Genomic DNA, 15,133 nt, shown 5'->3' with positions numbered 1-15,133 from the left:
TCCCTGGCGTGTGTGCGCGCGCGTGTCCCTGGCGTGGGTGCGCGCGCGTGTCCCTGGCGTGGGTGCGCGCGCGTGTCCCTGGCGTGGGTGTGCGCGCGCGTGTCCCTGGCGTGGGCGTGCGTGCGTGTCCCTGGTGTGGGTGTGCGTGCGTGCGTGTCCCTGGTGTGGGTGTGCGTGCGTGCGTGTCCCTGGTGTGGGTGTGCGTGCGTGGGTGTGCGTGCGTGCGTGTCCCTGGTGTGGGTGTGCGTGCGTGCGTGTCCCTGGTGTGGGTGTGCGTGCGTGCGTGTCCCTGGTGTGGGTGTGCGTGCGTGCGTGTCCCTGGTGTGTGCGTGCGTGCGTGTCCCTGGTGTGGGTGTGCGTGCGTGCGTGTCCCTGGTGTGGGTGCGCGCGCGTGCGTGTCCCTGGTGTGGGCGCGCGTGTGCGCGTCTCTGGTGCGCGTGTGTGCGCGTCTCTGGTGCGCGCGTGTGCGCGTCTCTGGTGCGCGCGTGTGCGCGTCTCTGGTGCGCGCGTGTGCGCGTCTCTGGTGCGCGCGTGTGCGCGTCTCTGGTGCGCGCGTGTGTGCGTCTCTGGTGCGCGCGTGTGTGCGTCTCTGGTGCGCGCGTGTGTGCGTCTCTGGTGCGCGCGTGTGTGCGTCTCTGGTGCGCGCGTGTGTGCGTCTCTGGTGCGCGCGTGTGTGCGTCTCTGGTGCGCGCGTGTGTGCGTCTCTGGTGCGCGCGTGTGTGCGTCTCTGGTGCGCGCGTGTGTGCGTCTCTGGTGCGCGCGTGTGTGCGTCTCTGGTGCGCGCGTGTGTGCGTCTCTGGTGCGCGCGTGTGTGCGTCTCTGGTGCGCGCGTGTGTGCGTCTCTGGTGCGCGCGTGTGTGCGTCTCTGGTGCGCGCGTGTGTGCGTCTCTGGTGCGCGCGTGTGTGCGTCTCTGGTGCGCGCGTGTGTGCGTCTCTGGTGCGCGCGTGTGTGCGTCTCTGGTGCGCGCGTGTGTGCGTCTCTGGTGCGCGCGTGTGTGCGTCTCTGGTGCGCGCGTGTGTGCGTCTCTGGTGCGCGCGTGTGTGCGTCTCTGGTGCGCGCGTGTGTGCGTCTCTGGTGCGCGCGTGTGTGCGTCTCTGGCGTGTGTGCGCGCGCGCGTCTCTGGCGTGTGTGAGTGCGCGTGTGTCTCTGGCGTGTGTGCGCGCGCGTCTCTTGCGCGTGCGTGGCGCGTGTGTGTCTCTCTGGTGTGTGTGTCTCTCTGGTGTGTGTGTGTCTCTCTGGTGTGTGTGTGTCTCTCTGGTGTGTGTGTGTCTCTCTGGTGTGTGTGTGTCTCTCTGGTGTGTGTGTGTCTCTCTGGTGTGTGTGTGTCTCTCTGGCGTGTGTGTGTCTCTCTGGCGTGTGTGTGTCTCTCTGGCGTGTGTGTGTCTCTCTGGCGTGTGTGTTTCTCTCTGGCGTGTGTCTTTCTCTCTGGCGTGTGTCTTTCTCTCTGGCGGGCGTGCCCCTCTGGTGCGGGCGTGCCCCTCTGGTGCGGGCGTGCCCCTCTGGTGCGGGCGTGCCCCTCTGGTGCGGGCGTGTGTGTGAATGTCATTTGAATGCTGTCTTTACAAATGGAGTTTTATGGCCTTGTTACTGCAGATTCGATTGTCTCAGCGTGCTCATGTCTGGCCTACCTCCTCGCACCCTCTGTAAACCAGAGTCTCATACCTATCTCGTGCCAAGTTGCTCATCCATCACCACTGCTGACTCACATTTGCCTCTTGACTGATGATGCTTTGGTGCTTTTGCCTCTCTCTCTCTCTCTCTGCACCTTTGAAGATGTTTCTTCAATCCTGCCATAGTTGGAGTTTTACAGCACAGCAACAGGCCCTGCAGCCTATCATGCCTGCGCCGGCCATCAAGCAGCTACCTATTCTAATCCCATTTCCCAGCACTTGGTCAGTAGTCTTGGATGCTGTGGCATTTCAGACGCTCATTTAAATGCTTCTTAAATGTTGTGAGGGTTCCCGCCTCTGCCACCCTTTCAGACAGAGAGTTCCAGATTCCCACCATCCCCTGGGGGAGGGGAAAGCTTTTCCTCAAATCCCCGCTCAATCTCCTGTCCCTTACCTTAAATTACCCCCTGGTTATTGAAGCCCCCCCCCCCACTTCTAGTCAGGCAAATGTTTCTTCCTATCTATGTCCCTCATAATTTTGTACACCTCAGTCAGGTCCCCCTCAGCCTTCTCTGTTCCAAGGAAAACATCCCCAGCCTAAGCAGCCTCTCTTCATAGCTGAAATGCTGCAGCCCAGGCAGCATCCTGGGGAATCTCCTTTGCACCCCCTCCAGTGCAATCACATCCTCCCTATACTGTGGTGACCAAAACTGCACAGAGTACTCCAACTTTAACTAAGCTAGCAGCTTCCTATCACTAATATCTCTGCGTGGTTCAGTGTCAAATTCTGTCTGGTGATGCTCCTGTGCAGTACCTCAGAATGTGCAAGGCATGAGAGAAACGGACGTTTTTGTTTTGCTTGTCGAGGGGTGGAGGTTTGCATGCATTTAGCCCCCTCGAAAAAACGGTGTGGATTCGACCCTTTTGTGCCTCATCCTCTGTGATTCCATCCGAGCGCAGTGGTGGCGTTTGATCGAGGTTGGTCGGAGGACTAGCTAACACGTCTCAAATGCTGCTTTGGATGCAAGTGTGTGGAGCCTCCCCATTAACCTGCTGCAAGTAGAATGGGCTTTACGGAATACAATTTGCGTGCATCGTGCTCTTTGTCAAGTTGGCAGACTTGTGATCTCTATTAACTAAATGATCGAATGGGATGCTGTAGTGAGCGGAATGTCAGGAGAATTTGTATTGTGCGTATCACTGACTTGGCACTGATGCGCATCACTGGCCTGGATGGCGAATGTTAGAGTAACCTTATATGACCTCCAAATGAGTATTTTTCATTCTAGAATTTTCTCTGGCACTATGCAGTATGATAGATCTCGGGCCAGCATGTCCATCTTTGCTGTATTTGCTTTAGCCTTGTCAACGTTGCTGAGATATCTTCTCGATTGTCCTGTGCACAGAACTGCTTGGGAAATATAAGGCAGGGGTGGCCGAGGTTAGCTGCTGTTGAGCTGGGATGCAGCCTATTATCAAAGTACTTATCATCCTCGACTGAAAGGGAATGCACTGGATAAGCTCACTGTGCGATCGTGTCGAGTCTTGCACCCAAGAAGCAAGACCATTCAGCCCATTGTGCCTGTGCCAGCTCTTTTGATTGCCCTCTGGGGAAGGATTAAAGACTAGTCCTTTTATTCTCTCTGGAGGTTAGAAGAATGAGAGATGATCTCGTTCTAACATGCAAGTCTCGTCAGGGTAGATGGAGGAAGGATGTTTCTCCTGGCTGGCATGTCTAGAACTAGGGGACACAGTCTCAGAGTAAGGGACAGGTCATTTAGGACTGAAGATGAAGAATTTCTTCACCTGAGGGTGCTGAATCTTTGGAATTCTCTTCCCCAGAGGGCTGCGGAGCCTCAGTTACTGAGCATGGCCATGATTGGCATGAATAAAGGATACGGGGATATTGCAGGCAAATGGCATTGGTTAGGAGGGTCAGCCATGATCTCATTGAGTAGCGGAGTGGGGTCAAAGGGCCGAATGGCCTCCTCCCAATGGTGGAGTGGGTTCAACTGCACTGCGGTATCAGCCTTGACCTTTGAATTCCTGGCCTGGAGTGGACCTTGAACCTGGAATCCTGTGACGTAGAGGAGAGAGTGCCATCAACTAAGACATGGCTGGCATCCTGACATAGAACAAAGAAATTTATAGCACAGGAACAGGCCCTTCGGCCCTCCATGCTGCCCGACTGAACTAATATCCCCAACCCTGTGGGGACCATATCCCTCTATTCCCATCCTATTCATGTATTTGTCAAGACACTCCTTAAAACTTACTATTGTATCTGCTTCCACTCCCTCCCCCGGCAGCGAGTTCCAGTCACCCACCACCCTCTGTGTAAAAAAAAACTTGCCTCGTACATCTCCTTTAAACCTTGCCCCTCGCACCTTAAACCTGTGCCCCCTAGTAATTGACTCTTCCACCCTGGGGAAAAGCTTCTGACTATCCACTCTGTCCATGCCCCTCAACCTCCATCGCCCCTCAACCTCCATCGCCCCTCAACCTCCATCGCCCCTCAACCTCCGTCGTTCCAGTGAGAACAAACCAAGTTTCTCCAACCTCTCCTCATAGTTAATGCCCTCCATACCAGGCAACATCCTGGTAAATCTTTTCTGTACCCTCTCCAAAGCCTCCACATCCTTCTGGTTGTGTGGCGACCAGAATTGAACGCTATATTCCGAGTGCAGCCTAATTAAGGTCCGATAAAGCTGCAACATAATTTGCCAATTTTTAAACTCAGTGCCCCGGCCGATGAAGGCAAGCGTGCTGTATGCCTTCTTCACTATCTTCTCTACCTGTGTTGCCACTTTCAGCAACCTGTGGGGTGATCAGTAAGTTTGCGGACGACACGAAAATGGCTGGACTTGCAGCTAGTGAGGAACCTCATTACAGGAAAGATGTTGAAGCCATTGAAAGGGTGCAGAGGAGATTTACAAGGATGTTGCCTGGATTGGGGGGCATGCCTTATGAGGATAGGTTGAGGGAGCTTGGTCTCTTCTCCCTGGAGAGACGAAGGATGAGAGGTGACCTGATAGAGGTTTACAAGATGTTGAGAGGTCTGGATAGGGTAGACTCTCAGAGGCTATTTCCAAGGGCTGAAATGGTTGCTACGAGAGGACACAGGTTTAAGGTGCTGGGGGGTAGGTACAGAGGAGATGTCAGGGGTAAGTTTTTCACTCAGAGGGTGGTGGGTGAGTGGAATCGGCTGACGTCGGTGGTGGTGGAGGCAAACTCGTTGGGGTCTTTTAAGAGACTTCTGGATGAGTACATGGGATTTAATGGGATTGAGGGCTATAGATAGGCCTAGAGGTAGGGATATGATCAGCGCAACTTGTGGGCCGAAGGGCCTGTTTGTGCTGTGGCTTTCTATGTTCTATGTTCTAACATTGTCAGAGGCTACAGAAGGATATAGATAGGCTGGAAATTTGGGCAAAGAAATGGCAGATGGAGTTCAATCCAGATAAATGCGAAGTGATGCATTTTGGTAGAACTAACGTAGGGGGGAGCTATACGATAAATGGCAGAACCATAAAGGGTGTAGATACGCAGAGGAACCTGGGTGTGCAAGTCCACAGATCCTTGAAGGTGACGTCACAGGTGGAGAAGGTAGTAAATAAGGCATATGGCATGTTTGCCTTTATAGGACGGGGCATAGAATATAAAAGTTGGGGTCTGATGTTGCAGTTGTATAGAACGTTGGTTCGGCTGCATTTGGAATACTGCGCCCAGTTCTGGTCGCCACACTACCAGAAGGACGTGGAGGCTTTGGAGAGAGTGCAGAGGAGGTTTACCAGGATGTTGCCTGGTATGGAAGGGCTTAGTTATGAGGAGAGATTGGGTAAATTGGGGTTGTTCTCACTGGAAAGACGGAGGATGAGGGGTGACCTAATAGAGGTGTATAAAATTATGAAAGGCATAGATAGGGTGAACTGTGGGAAGCTTTTTCCCAGGTCGGTGGTGGCGTTCACGAGGGGTCATTGGTTCAAGGTGAGAGGGGGGAGGTTTAACACGGATATCAGAAGGATATGGTGGGGGCCTGGAATGTGCTGCCGGGCAAGGTGGTGGAGGCGGACACACTGGGAACGTTTAAGACTTATTTGGGTAGCCACATGAACGGAGTGGGAATGGAGGGATACAAAAGAATGGTCTAGTTTGGACCAGGGAGCGGCGCGGGCTTGGAGGGCCGAAGGGCCTGTTCCTGTGCTGTATTGTTCTTTGTTCTTTGTGTACATCCAGATCCCTTTGCCTATCAATACTCTTAAGGGTTTTGCTATTTACTGTATATTTCCTATCTGTATTAGACCTTCCAAATTGCATTACCCCTCACTTGTCCGGATTAAACTCCATCTGCCATCTCTCTGCCCAAGTCTCCAACTGATCTATATCCTGCTATATCCTCTGATGGTCCTCATCGCTATCCGCAAATCCACCAACTTTTGTGTCGTCCGCAAGCTTACTAATCAAACCAGTTATATTTTCCTCCAAATCATTTATTTATATTACAAACAGCAAAGGTCCATGATCCCTGAGGAACGCCACTTGTCACAGCCCTCCATTCAGAAACGCACCCTTCCACTGCTACCCCCGTCTTCTATGACCGAGCCAGTTCTGTATCCAGCTTGCCAGCTCACCTCTGATCCCGTGCGACCTCACCTTCTGTACCAGTCTGCCAGGAGGAACCTTGTCAAAGGTGCAACCGAAGTCCATGTAGACAACATCCACTGCCCTGCCCTCATCAATCATCTTCGTCACTTCCTCGAAAAACTCAAATCAAGTTAGTGAGACACGACCTCCCCTTCACAAAACCATTGTTGCCTCTCACTAATACATCCACTTATTTCCAAGTGGGAATAAATCCTGTCTCGAAGAATCCTCTCCAATAATTTCCCTACCAGTGATGTAAGGCTTACCGGCTTGTAATTACCTGGATTATTTTTGCTACCCTTCTTAAACAAAGGAACAACATTGGCTATTCTCCAATCCTCTGGGACCTCCCCTGTAGCCAGTGAGGATACAAAGATTTCTCTCAAGACCCCAGCAATTTCCTCCCTTGCCTCTCTCAGTATTCTGGGATATATCCCATCAGACCCTAGGGACTTGTCTACCTTAATGTTTCTCAAGAACCCCAATGCCACCTCCTTTTTGATCTCAACATGACTCAAACTATCTACACATCCTTTCCCAGACTCATCATCCACCAAGTCCTTCTCTGGTGAATACTGATGCAAAGTACCCACTTAATACCTCACCCATTTCCTCTAGCTCCATGGTAGATTCCCTCCCCTGTCCTTGAGTGAAGGACCCCTGCGGTGCTCTGAGTTGGATTGAGACCTGGGCAAAGAGTGATGTGTTTAAAAACTGTTTTGCAAAACCCCTTGTAGCGTTGGTCAGGAACATCAGTGGAATTGAGTGCTTCCTGATGTTTTACTTAACAAGTACAGCAGTTAGAGTAGAAGCAGGCCTGTCCCAGATTCCAGCTTCTGATGGTGGGATGGCGATGGGTTCACTCATCTGGGCCAAGAGCAGAAAAATCCACCAGGATTCCCACTCGTAATTGTGAGCGCCTCCTGGAAGTGGCCACAATGGCCTCTTCTCGGCTTGGAGATGAATGGCTAAGAGAATGAGTCATGAGTGGGCAGCTCGTCAAACCCTGGGCCCCAGCGTGAGTCAGAGGTGGGGAAGTATTTCAGACAGCTTTTGCATGATGGACCAATGCTAAGTCCACCACTGACACAGTTTTACAAACAACATGCCTTACTGAGGTTGTTCTGTTAAACTTACCAAGATTCCAACACTTGTGCTTTTGGTAACCACATTGATCTAGGCTCTCAAACTCTGTTAAATGGTCGGTGCTGCTATCGATTGCCCGTTTTCAATCCTTTTGCACTAAGTAAAGCCAGTGCAAGGTCCATGGACTCTACAGTCTACTTGCTGCAGTTTTGAAACTGTGTGGACCATGTGGAAAATTGCCCGCAGATTGGTTCCTTGGCTCCCCAAAGCCTGTCCATCATGTACAAGGCACAAATCAGGAGTGTGATGGAATACTCTCCACTTGCCTGGATGAATGCAGCTCCAACAACACTAACGAAGCTCGATACCATGCAGGACCAAGCTGATTGACATCACATCCACCAACTTAAACATTCACACCCTCCACTGCCCACGCACAGTGGCAGCCGTGTGTACCACCTACAAGATGCACTGCAGAAACTTGCCCAGGTTCGTTAGGCAGTACCTTCCAAACCCAGGACCGCTACCATCTAGGACAAGGGCAGTGGGTACATGGGAAACAGCATCACCTGGAGGTTCCCCTCCAAGCCACACACCATCCTGACTCAGAAATATATCGGCCGTTCCTTCACTGTCACTGGGGTCAAAATCCCAGAACCCCCTCCCTAACAGCACTGTAGGTGTACCTACACCATATGGACTGCAGCTGTTCAAGATGGCTCAATGCCACCTCCTCGGGGCAGTTAGGAATGGGCAACAAAAGCCGGCCTTGTCTCTATCCAAGACTTGTGTTAAACTTTTGAAATTGTGAAGTACTTGGCTGTGTCAGGGCAAGAAGGTATTCCGTTCTCGATTCTCTGTTGCATCTGTCTCCATTCTCCCCAGCAACTCATGAATGTGTGATTGCTTTGGCGTGGCCTTTAGCGCCTCCCCATGCTTACTGGGGCTAGTCTCAGGTACATCTGATCGGGTGTTGTGGCACTTTACCTTCCCTGAAACTATCGCGGATGTTTATGGCCAGCTTATCACTTTGGTGATTGCTTCGCTTGTGTCTTTCAGCCCTACCCTACACCCCTTGAATAAAGATTATACAACTTGTAGTGACGGAGCTCTCTCGGGCAGTCTCGTTGGAAAGCTGGCATATCTGTAGCCCTTTTCTGCAACCGTGGGATGTCCCAAGTGCCTTTGCAGCCAATGACGTACTCCTGGTATTTGAAGCACTGTTATAATTGAAGTCGCCATGGCCAGGTTTACTTGAGTGATATGATTTGACAGCACCAAGTTATACTGCTGCCTGCGGGCTGTTTGGTAATGGCAGGAAAGCAGATGTGTTTGGCGGTGTACTTCCAGGCTTTAAGCAGCTGAATGCTGGTGACCATTAGAATATTTTACGGAGCTGGCTGGCTACTGAGCTGGGAATATTAATGTTAAAAATGTAGAGCACTAATTCTGGGTATGCAAACATAAGGGAAAGTCAGACACAGCTAGACCAGCTGGCCTGTTAAATTGATTGCAGGCAGTTGAGATGCCTTATGAATAGAAGCAGGTGAGGGGTGAGAAAACAGATTTGAAAAGTCCAGATGCGAATGTATGAATTAGGAGCAGGAAGAGGCCATTCAGCCCCTCATCTGCTCCATCATTTCTTTAGAGCATGGCTGATCTGATTGTGGCGCCTCTCCACTTTACTGTCTGCCCTTTGTAACCTTTGATTCTCTTAGAAAAGAATAGAATCCCTGCAATGTGGAAGGAGGCCATTTGGCCCATCAAGTCTGCACTGACTCCAAAGCTGTGTGGGTTAGGTTGGTTGGCTATGCTAAGTTGACCCTTAGTGTCAGGGGCATTAGCAGGGTTAGATACACAGGGTTACAGGGATAGGGCCCAGGTGGGATTGTTGTCAATGCAATCTGGATGGACTGAATGGCCGTCTCCTGCACTGTAGGGATTTAATGATTCTATGACTTTCTGACAGAGTATCTTACCGAGGCCAACCCCGGATCTACCCCCAAAACCCCGTGCATTTACCTCACTAATCCCCCTAACCCGCACATCTATGGACATTAGGGGGCAATTTAGCATGGCCAATCCAAACCTGCACATCTTTGGACACTAAGGGACAATTTAGCATGGCCAATCCAAACCTGCACATCTTTGGACACTAAGGGACAATATAGCATGGCCAATCCACCTAACCTGCACATCTTTGGACACTAAGGGGCAATTTAGCATGGCCAATCCAAACCTGCACATCTTTGGATACTAAGGGACAATTTAGCATGGCACATTGTTGATCAAAATCTATCTAAGTTGGCCTTGAATATATTCAAAAATGCAACCTCTGCTGCTGTCAGGGAGAGAGAATTCCATAGGCTCACAACCCTCTTTGAGAAAAAAAAATCGCATCTGTTTCTTAAATGGGTGACCCCTTAATTTAATATGTGCCCTGTAGTCCTTTTCTGTCCCACACAGCGAGTATGTGAGGATGGAGAGGGCCTGCAAAGTCCCCTCAGGGTCATGTATGTTTCAAAGCCTCTCATTCTTCTAAACATCTGATGGGTATAGACACAACCTGTTCAGTCCTCCTTCATAAAGCGAACCCCTTCATCCCAGGAATCAATCGAATGAGTCTTCTCTAAGCTAATGCAGTAATGCCCTTTCTTTAAAATAAGGAGACCGAAACACCATACAGCACTCCAGATGTAGTCAAACCAGTACATGGTACAATAGAACATAGAAAAGCTACAGCACAAACAGGCCCTTCGGCCCACAAGTTGCGCCGAACATGTCCCTACCTACTAGGCTTACCTATAACCCTCTATCTTACTAACTTCCATGAACTTATCCAAAAGTCTCTTAAAAGACCCTTTCAAATCCGCCTCCACCACCACTACCGGCAGCCGATTCCACGCACCCACCATCCTCTGAGTGAAAAACGTACCCCTAACATCTCCTCTGTACCTACTCCACAGCACCCTAAACATGTGACCTCTCATGGCAACCATTTCAGCCCTGGGTAAAAGCCTCTGAGAATCCACTCTATCAATACTCCTCAACATTTTATACACCTCTATCAGGTCACCTCTCATCCTTCGCCTCTCCAAGGAGAAAAGACCTAGCTCTCTCAACCTATCCTCATAAGGCATGCCACCTAATCCAGGCAACATCCTTGTAAATCTCCTCTGCATCCTTTCTATGGCTTCCACATCCTTTCTGTAATGAGGCGACCAGAACTGGGCACAGTACTCCAAGTGGGGTCTGACCAGAGTCCTATACAGCTGCAGCATTATCTCCCGATTTCTAAACTCAATTCCTCTATTGATGAAGGCCAGCATTCCATACGCCTTCTTAACCACAGCCTCTACCTGTGACGCTGCTTTGAGTGTCCTATGAACCCGGACCCCAAGATCCGGTACAGTTGTAGTAAAACGTCCCTACTTCTATATCCCATTCCACTTCCAATAGACAGCATTCCATTCACTTTCGTAATCACTTGCTGATCAATTGAGGGGAAATTTGGGAAATTCCTCCTTAGGCAGTTTCTTGGGATTGAGGATGACTTGCTTTCAGTCCTGTTTGATGGACTTTTCGGCCATCTCGGAGCTTGGTACAACCCGCAAACTTTGCCACATGGTTGTTTGCGGTGGGGCGGGGCGGGAGTGGGGGGTGGCACTTGGAAGCGTTTGGATGCTTCTGCGCTCTCCGCCTCTACGTGCTCCCACCAAAAGTCTCACTACGTTGGGTGCCTACTCGAATGCACCCTCTCCGTTCTGCAAGCCAGAGACTCCCAGGAGTCGGTGGCTACGTCTGACCTCTTGAGATTTCCGCTGTCCTCCTGGGACAGCTGCCAGGACTGAGTTCCGGTGCGGCAAAGGCTTTGGAGTCTAGTGTCAGGCGTCCGATAGACCCGTCTCGCCCAGCGGAACTGGCTTTGAGCGATTAACACCTCGTTGCTGGTTGTGTTGACTTGGGAGAGGACGTTGTTGTTGGAGACACCTTTTTTGCCATTGATCTGGAGGATCCTGAGAAGGCACTGCTGGTGGTAACTGTCCAGTAATTTGAGGTTGTTGCTGAAGGCTATCTAACTCTCTGAACTCTAAAGCAGCACGGGGATTACTGCTGTCCAGTAAACCATGATCTCTGTCTTGGGTCTGAGATCCTGGTCTTCAAGTACTAATTTTCTCGACCGAAGACATGTTGGATGCGATTGGCGAATTTCATTGTCCAGGAGACCACATGAACCATGTCTTGCGTCTCTTGGTGCCGCTTTTATTGCCCATCCTTAATTGCCCTCGAGAAGGTGGTGGTGAGCTGCCACCTTGAACCACTGCAGTTCGTGTGGTGTAGGTGCACCCACTGTGCTGTGAGGGAGGCAATTCAAGGAGTTTTTGACCTAGCGACAGCGAAGGAACAGCCGATATATTTCCAAGTCAGGATGGTAAGTGGCTCGAAGGGGAACTTGCAGGTGGTGATGTTTCCATGTGTCTGCTACCCTTGTCCTTCTAGCTAGTAGCAGTTGTGGGTCTGGAAGATGCTGTTGAAGGGGCTTTTGTGAATTGCTCCATCCTATAGATGGTACACGCGGTTGCATGTCAGTGGGGAAGGGTGTGAATGTTGAACGTGGTGGATAGAGTGTCGATCAAGTGGGGTGGTTTTGTCCTTGGTAGTGTTGAGTTTCTTGCGCGTTGTTGGAGCTGCACCCATCCAGGCAAATGGAGAATATTTCATTACGCTCCTGACTTGAACCTTGTTGATGGTGGACAGCTTTGGGGAGTCAGGAGGTGAGATATTGACCGTAGGATTCCTAGCTTCTGACCTGCTGTTCGCATCATCTGTAAACTTATGGATTATTTTCCCAGAACTGGCATCTAGGTCATTGCTGAAGATAATTTTCAAAAAAGCAAAGGCTCCGATGATGCCCGTAGCCATGGAACTCCAATGGTAATTGGTCTTCAAGTGGATTTGGAACCATCCACATCTACTTCCAGTTTTGTAACCAGTAGTTCCCACAGCATTAAGTTTGTAGTTGACCTCTGGGAGTGTGCATACTCAGGAAGGCATTGTCTATCGAGTGACGCTAAAGGGCTGTGTGAAGCCTGATTGATTACAATGAGACATACCAGTGGACAGAAGGTCAGACTGTCATGTAAACTGTCTTGTGTGTTGACCGTAAAACAAATAGTATGCCTTTGCACATCGGGGTGCATTCTAAATTGTTTTAAATTTGTACCCTGCTCAACCGGTTGGTTTGGAGTAAGTTATGTGGCCGCAATCAAATCTAAGTTGTAAACTGTTGCGTTTCTGGTTACTACTTTTTGATTTTGGTTCCCCCATTATTGCCTTGTTAGATCTCATGTAAAGGTACTTTCAACTACCACTGTAAGCAACAGTAGTAAGGGGACAGCTCCCAGTGGTGTGAGGATGTTATGTAACATCCAAACAGCAGCTTGGAGAAGTGCTGCATCTCTGAGAAGTGTCAATTTTTGTTAGAATCATAGAATCCCTACAGTGCAGAAGGAGGCCATTTGGCCCATCGACTCTGCACCGACTTATACCCAGGCTTACCCTGTAACCCCACGTATTTACCCCACTAATCCTTTTAGCCTACACATCTTGGGACACTAAGGGATAATTTAACAGGGCCAATCAATCCAACCTGTATACCTTTGGAGTGTGGGAGGAAGCCGGAGCACCCGGAGGAAGCCCCCGTAGTCATGTGGGAGAACGTGCAGACTCCACACAGACAGTCACCCATGGCAGAATCAAACCTGGGTCCCTGTTGCTGTGAGGTAGCCGTGCTAACCATTGTGCCATCGTGTTATCCCATATTGTGGTGTCAGAGTGTTGGCGTATAGCTCCAATGTGCACCATGTTCCCCAAGCAGCACCTGAACTGTAGCCTGTGAGCATGTCCTTGCTCATGTCTTATGTTCCCCAATCCACCCAGAAGATTCATACAAATTGGACCTGAAACCCCAACCCACAAGTTCTGTTTTGCCGCACCTTGTCTTTATAAACATAGAAAATAGAACATAGAAAAGCTACAGCACAGACAGGTCCTTCGGCCCACAAGTTGCGCCGAACATGTCTCCACCTACTAGGCTTACCTATAACCCTCTATCTTACTAACTTCCATGAACTTATCCAAAAATCTCTTAAAAGACCCTATCGAATCCGCCTCCACCACCACTACCGGCAGCCGATTCCACACGCCCACCACCCTCTGAGTGAAAAACTTATCCCTAACATCTCCTCTATACTACTCCCCAGCACCCTAAACCTGTGACCTCTTGTGGCAACCATTCCAGCCCTGGGTAAAAGCCTCTGAGAATCCACTCTATCAATACCCCTCAACATCTTGTACACCTCTATCAGGTCACCTCTCATCCTTCGCCTCTCCAAGGAGAAAAGACCTTGCTCTCTCAACCTATCCTCATAAGGCATGCTACCTAATCCAGGCAACATCCTTGTAAATCTCCTCTGCACCCTTTCTCTGGCTTCCACATCCTTTCTGTAATGAGGCGACTAGAACTGGGCACAGTACTCCAGGTTCAACCTGCCAAAATGAACCACCACACACTTATCTGGGTTGAAGTCCATCTGCCACTTCTCCGCCCAGTCTTGCATCCTATCTATGTCACGCTGCAGCTTCTGACATTCCTCTACACTATCCACAAAAATAGGTGCAGGAGGAGGCCATTTGGCCCTTTGAGCTTCCACCACCATTCAATATGATCATGGTTGATCCTGCACTTTCAGCATCCCACTCTCGCTTTCTCTCCATACCCCTTGATCCCTTTAGCCACAAGGGCCATGTCCAGCTTTTGAACATCTCTAATGAATTGGCCCCAACAGCTTTCTGTGGTAGAGAATTCCACAGGTTCACAACTCTCTGAGTGAAGAAGTTCTTCATCATCTCAGTCCTGAATGGCTTACCCCTTATTCTTCGGCTGTGACCCCTAGTTCTGGACTTCCCCAACATCGGGAACATTCTTCCTCTAGTCTGTCCAGTTCCCATCAGGATTTTACATGTTTCAATGAGATCCCCTCTCTTCTCAATTCCAGTGAGTACAAGCTCAGTCGATCCAGTCTCTCTTCACATGTCAATCCTGCCATTCCAGGAATCAGTCTGGTGAACCTTCGCTGGACTCCCTCAATAGCAAGAATGCCCTTCCTCAGACTAGGAGGCCAAAATTGCTCACAGTACTCAAGGTGGGCCCTCACCAAAGCCCTGTATAACTGCAGCAAGACACCCGTACTCCAATACTGAAATCCTCTTGCTATGAAGGTCAGCATGCCATTAACTTTCCTCACCACCTGCTGTACCTGCAGGCCAACCTTCAGCGACTGTTCCACCATGACACCCAGGACACGTTGCACTTCCCCTTTCCTTAAACTGTCACCATTCAGATAATCTTCCTTCCTGTTTTTGCCACCAAAGTGGATAACCTAACATTTATCCACATTATATTGCATTTGCCAAGTATTTGCCCATTCAACCAGACTGTCCAACGCACCCTGCAGCCTCTTAGCATCCTCCTCACAACACACACTGCCACCCAGCTTAGTGTCGTCTGCAAATTTGGAGATATTACATTCAATTCCTTTGTCCAACAATTAATGTATATTGTGAATAGCTGGGGTCCCAGCACTGAACCCTGTGGTACCCCACTAGTCATTGCCTGCCACTCTGAAAAGAACCCTTTTATTCCCACTCTCTGCTTCCTGTCTGCCAACCAGTTCTCTGTCCACATCAAGGCATTACCCCCAATACTATGAGTTTTAATTTTGCTCACTAA

General features: G+C 50.1%; 1 protein-coding gene across 3 annotated transcripts in view; it reads left to right on the top strand.

The window, feature by feature from the left end:
* The window catches only part of LOC144487398 (E3 ubiquitin-protein ligase HUWE1-like), a 165,256-nt gene that overhangs the window by 20,026 nt on the left and 130,097 nt on the right, over positions 1-15,133 (top strand). Inside the window, exon 1 of one of the 3 annotated variants that reach the window (XM_078205487.1) lies at positions 8,401-8,549. The exons of the other annotated variants lie outside the window; for them this stretch is intronic. The gene's annotated coding sequence lies outside the window, so the exon portion shown is untranslated. Of the gene's footprint in view, positions 1-8,400; positions 8,550-15,133 lie in introns of those variants that run through there. 3 annotated transcript variants of the gene reach the window in all.

The sequence above is a fragment of the Mustelus asterias genome, unplaced genomic scaffold (assembly GCF_964213995.1).
Source record: "Mustelus asterias unplaced genomic scaffold, sMusAst1.hap1.1 HAP1_SCAFFOLD_773, whole genome shotgun sequence".
Lineage (NCBI taxonomy): Eukaryota > Metazoa > Chordata > Chondrichthyes > Carcharhiniformes > Triakidae > Mustelus > Mustelus asterias.
This window is presented reverse-complemented; position numbering and strand designations above follow the sequence as displayed.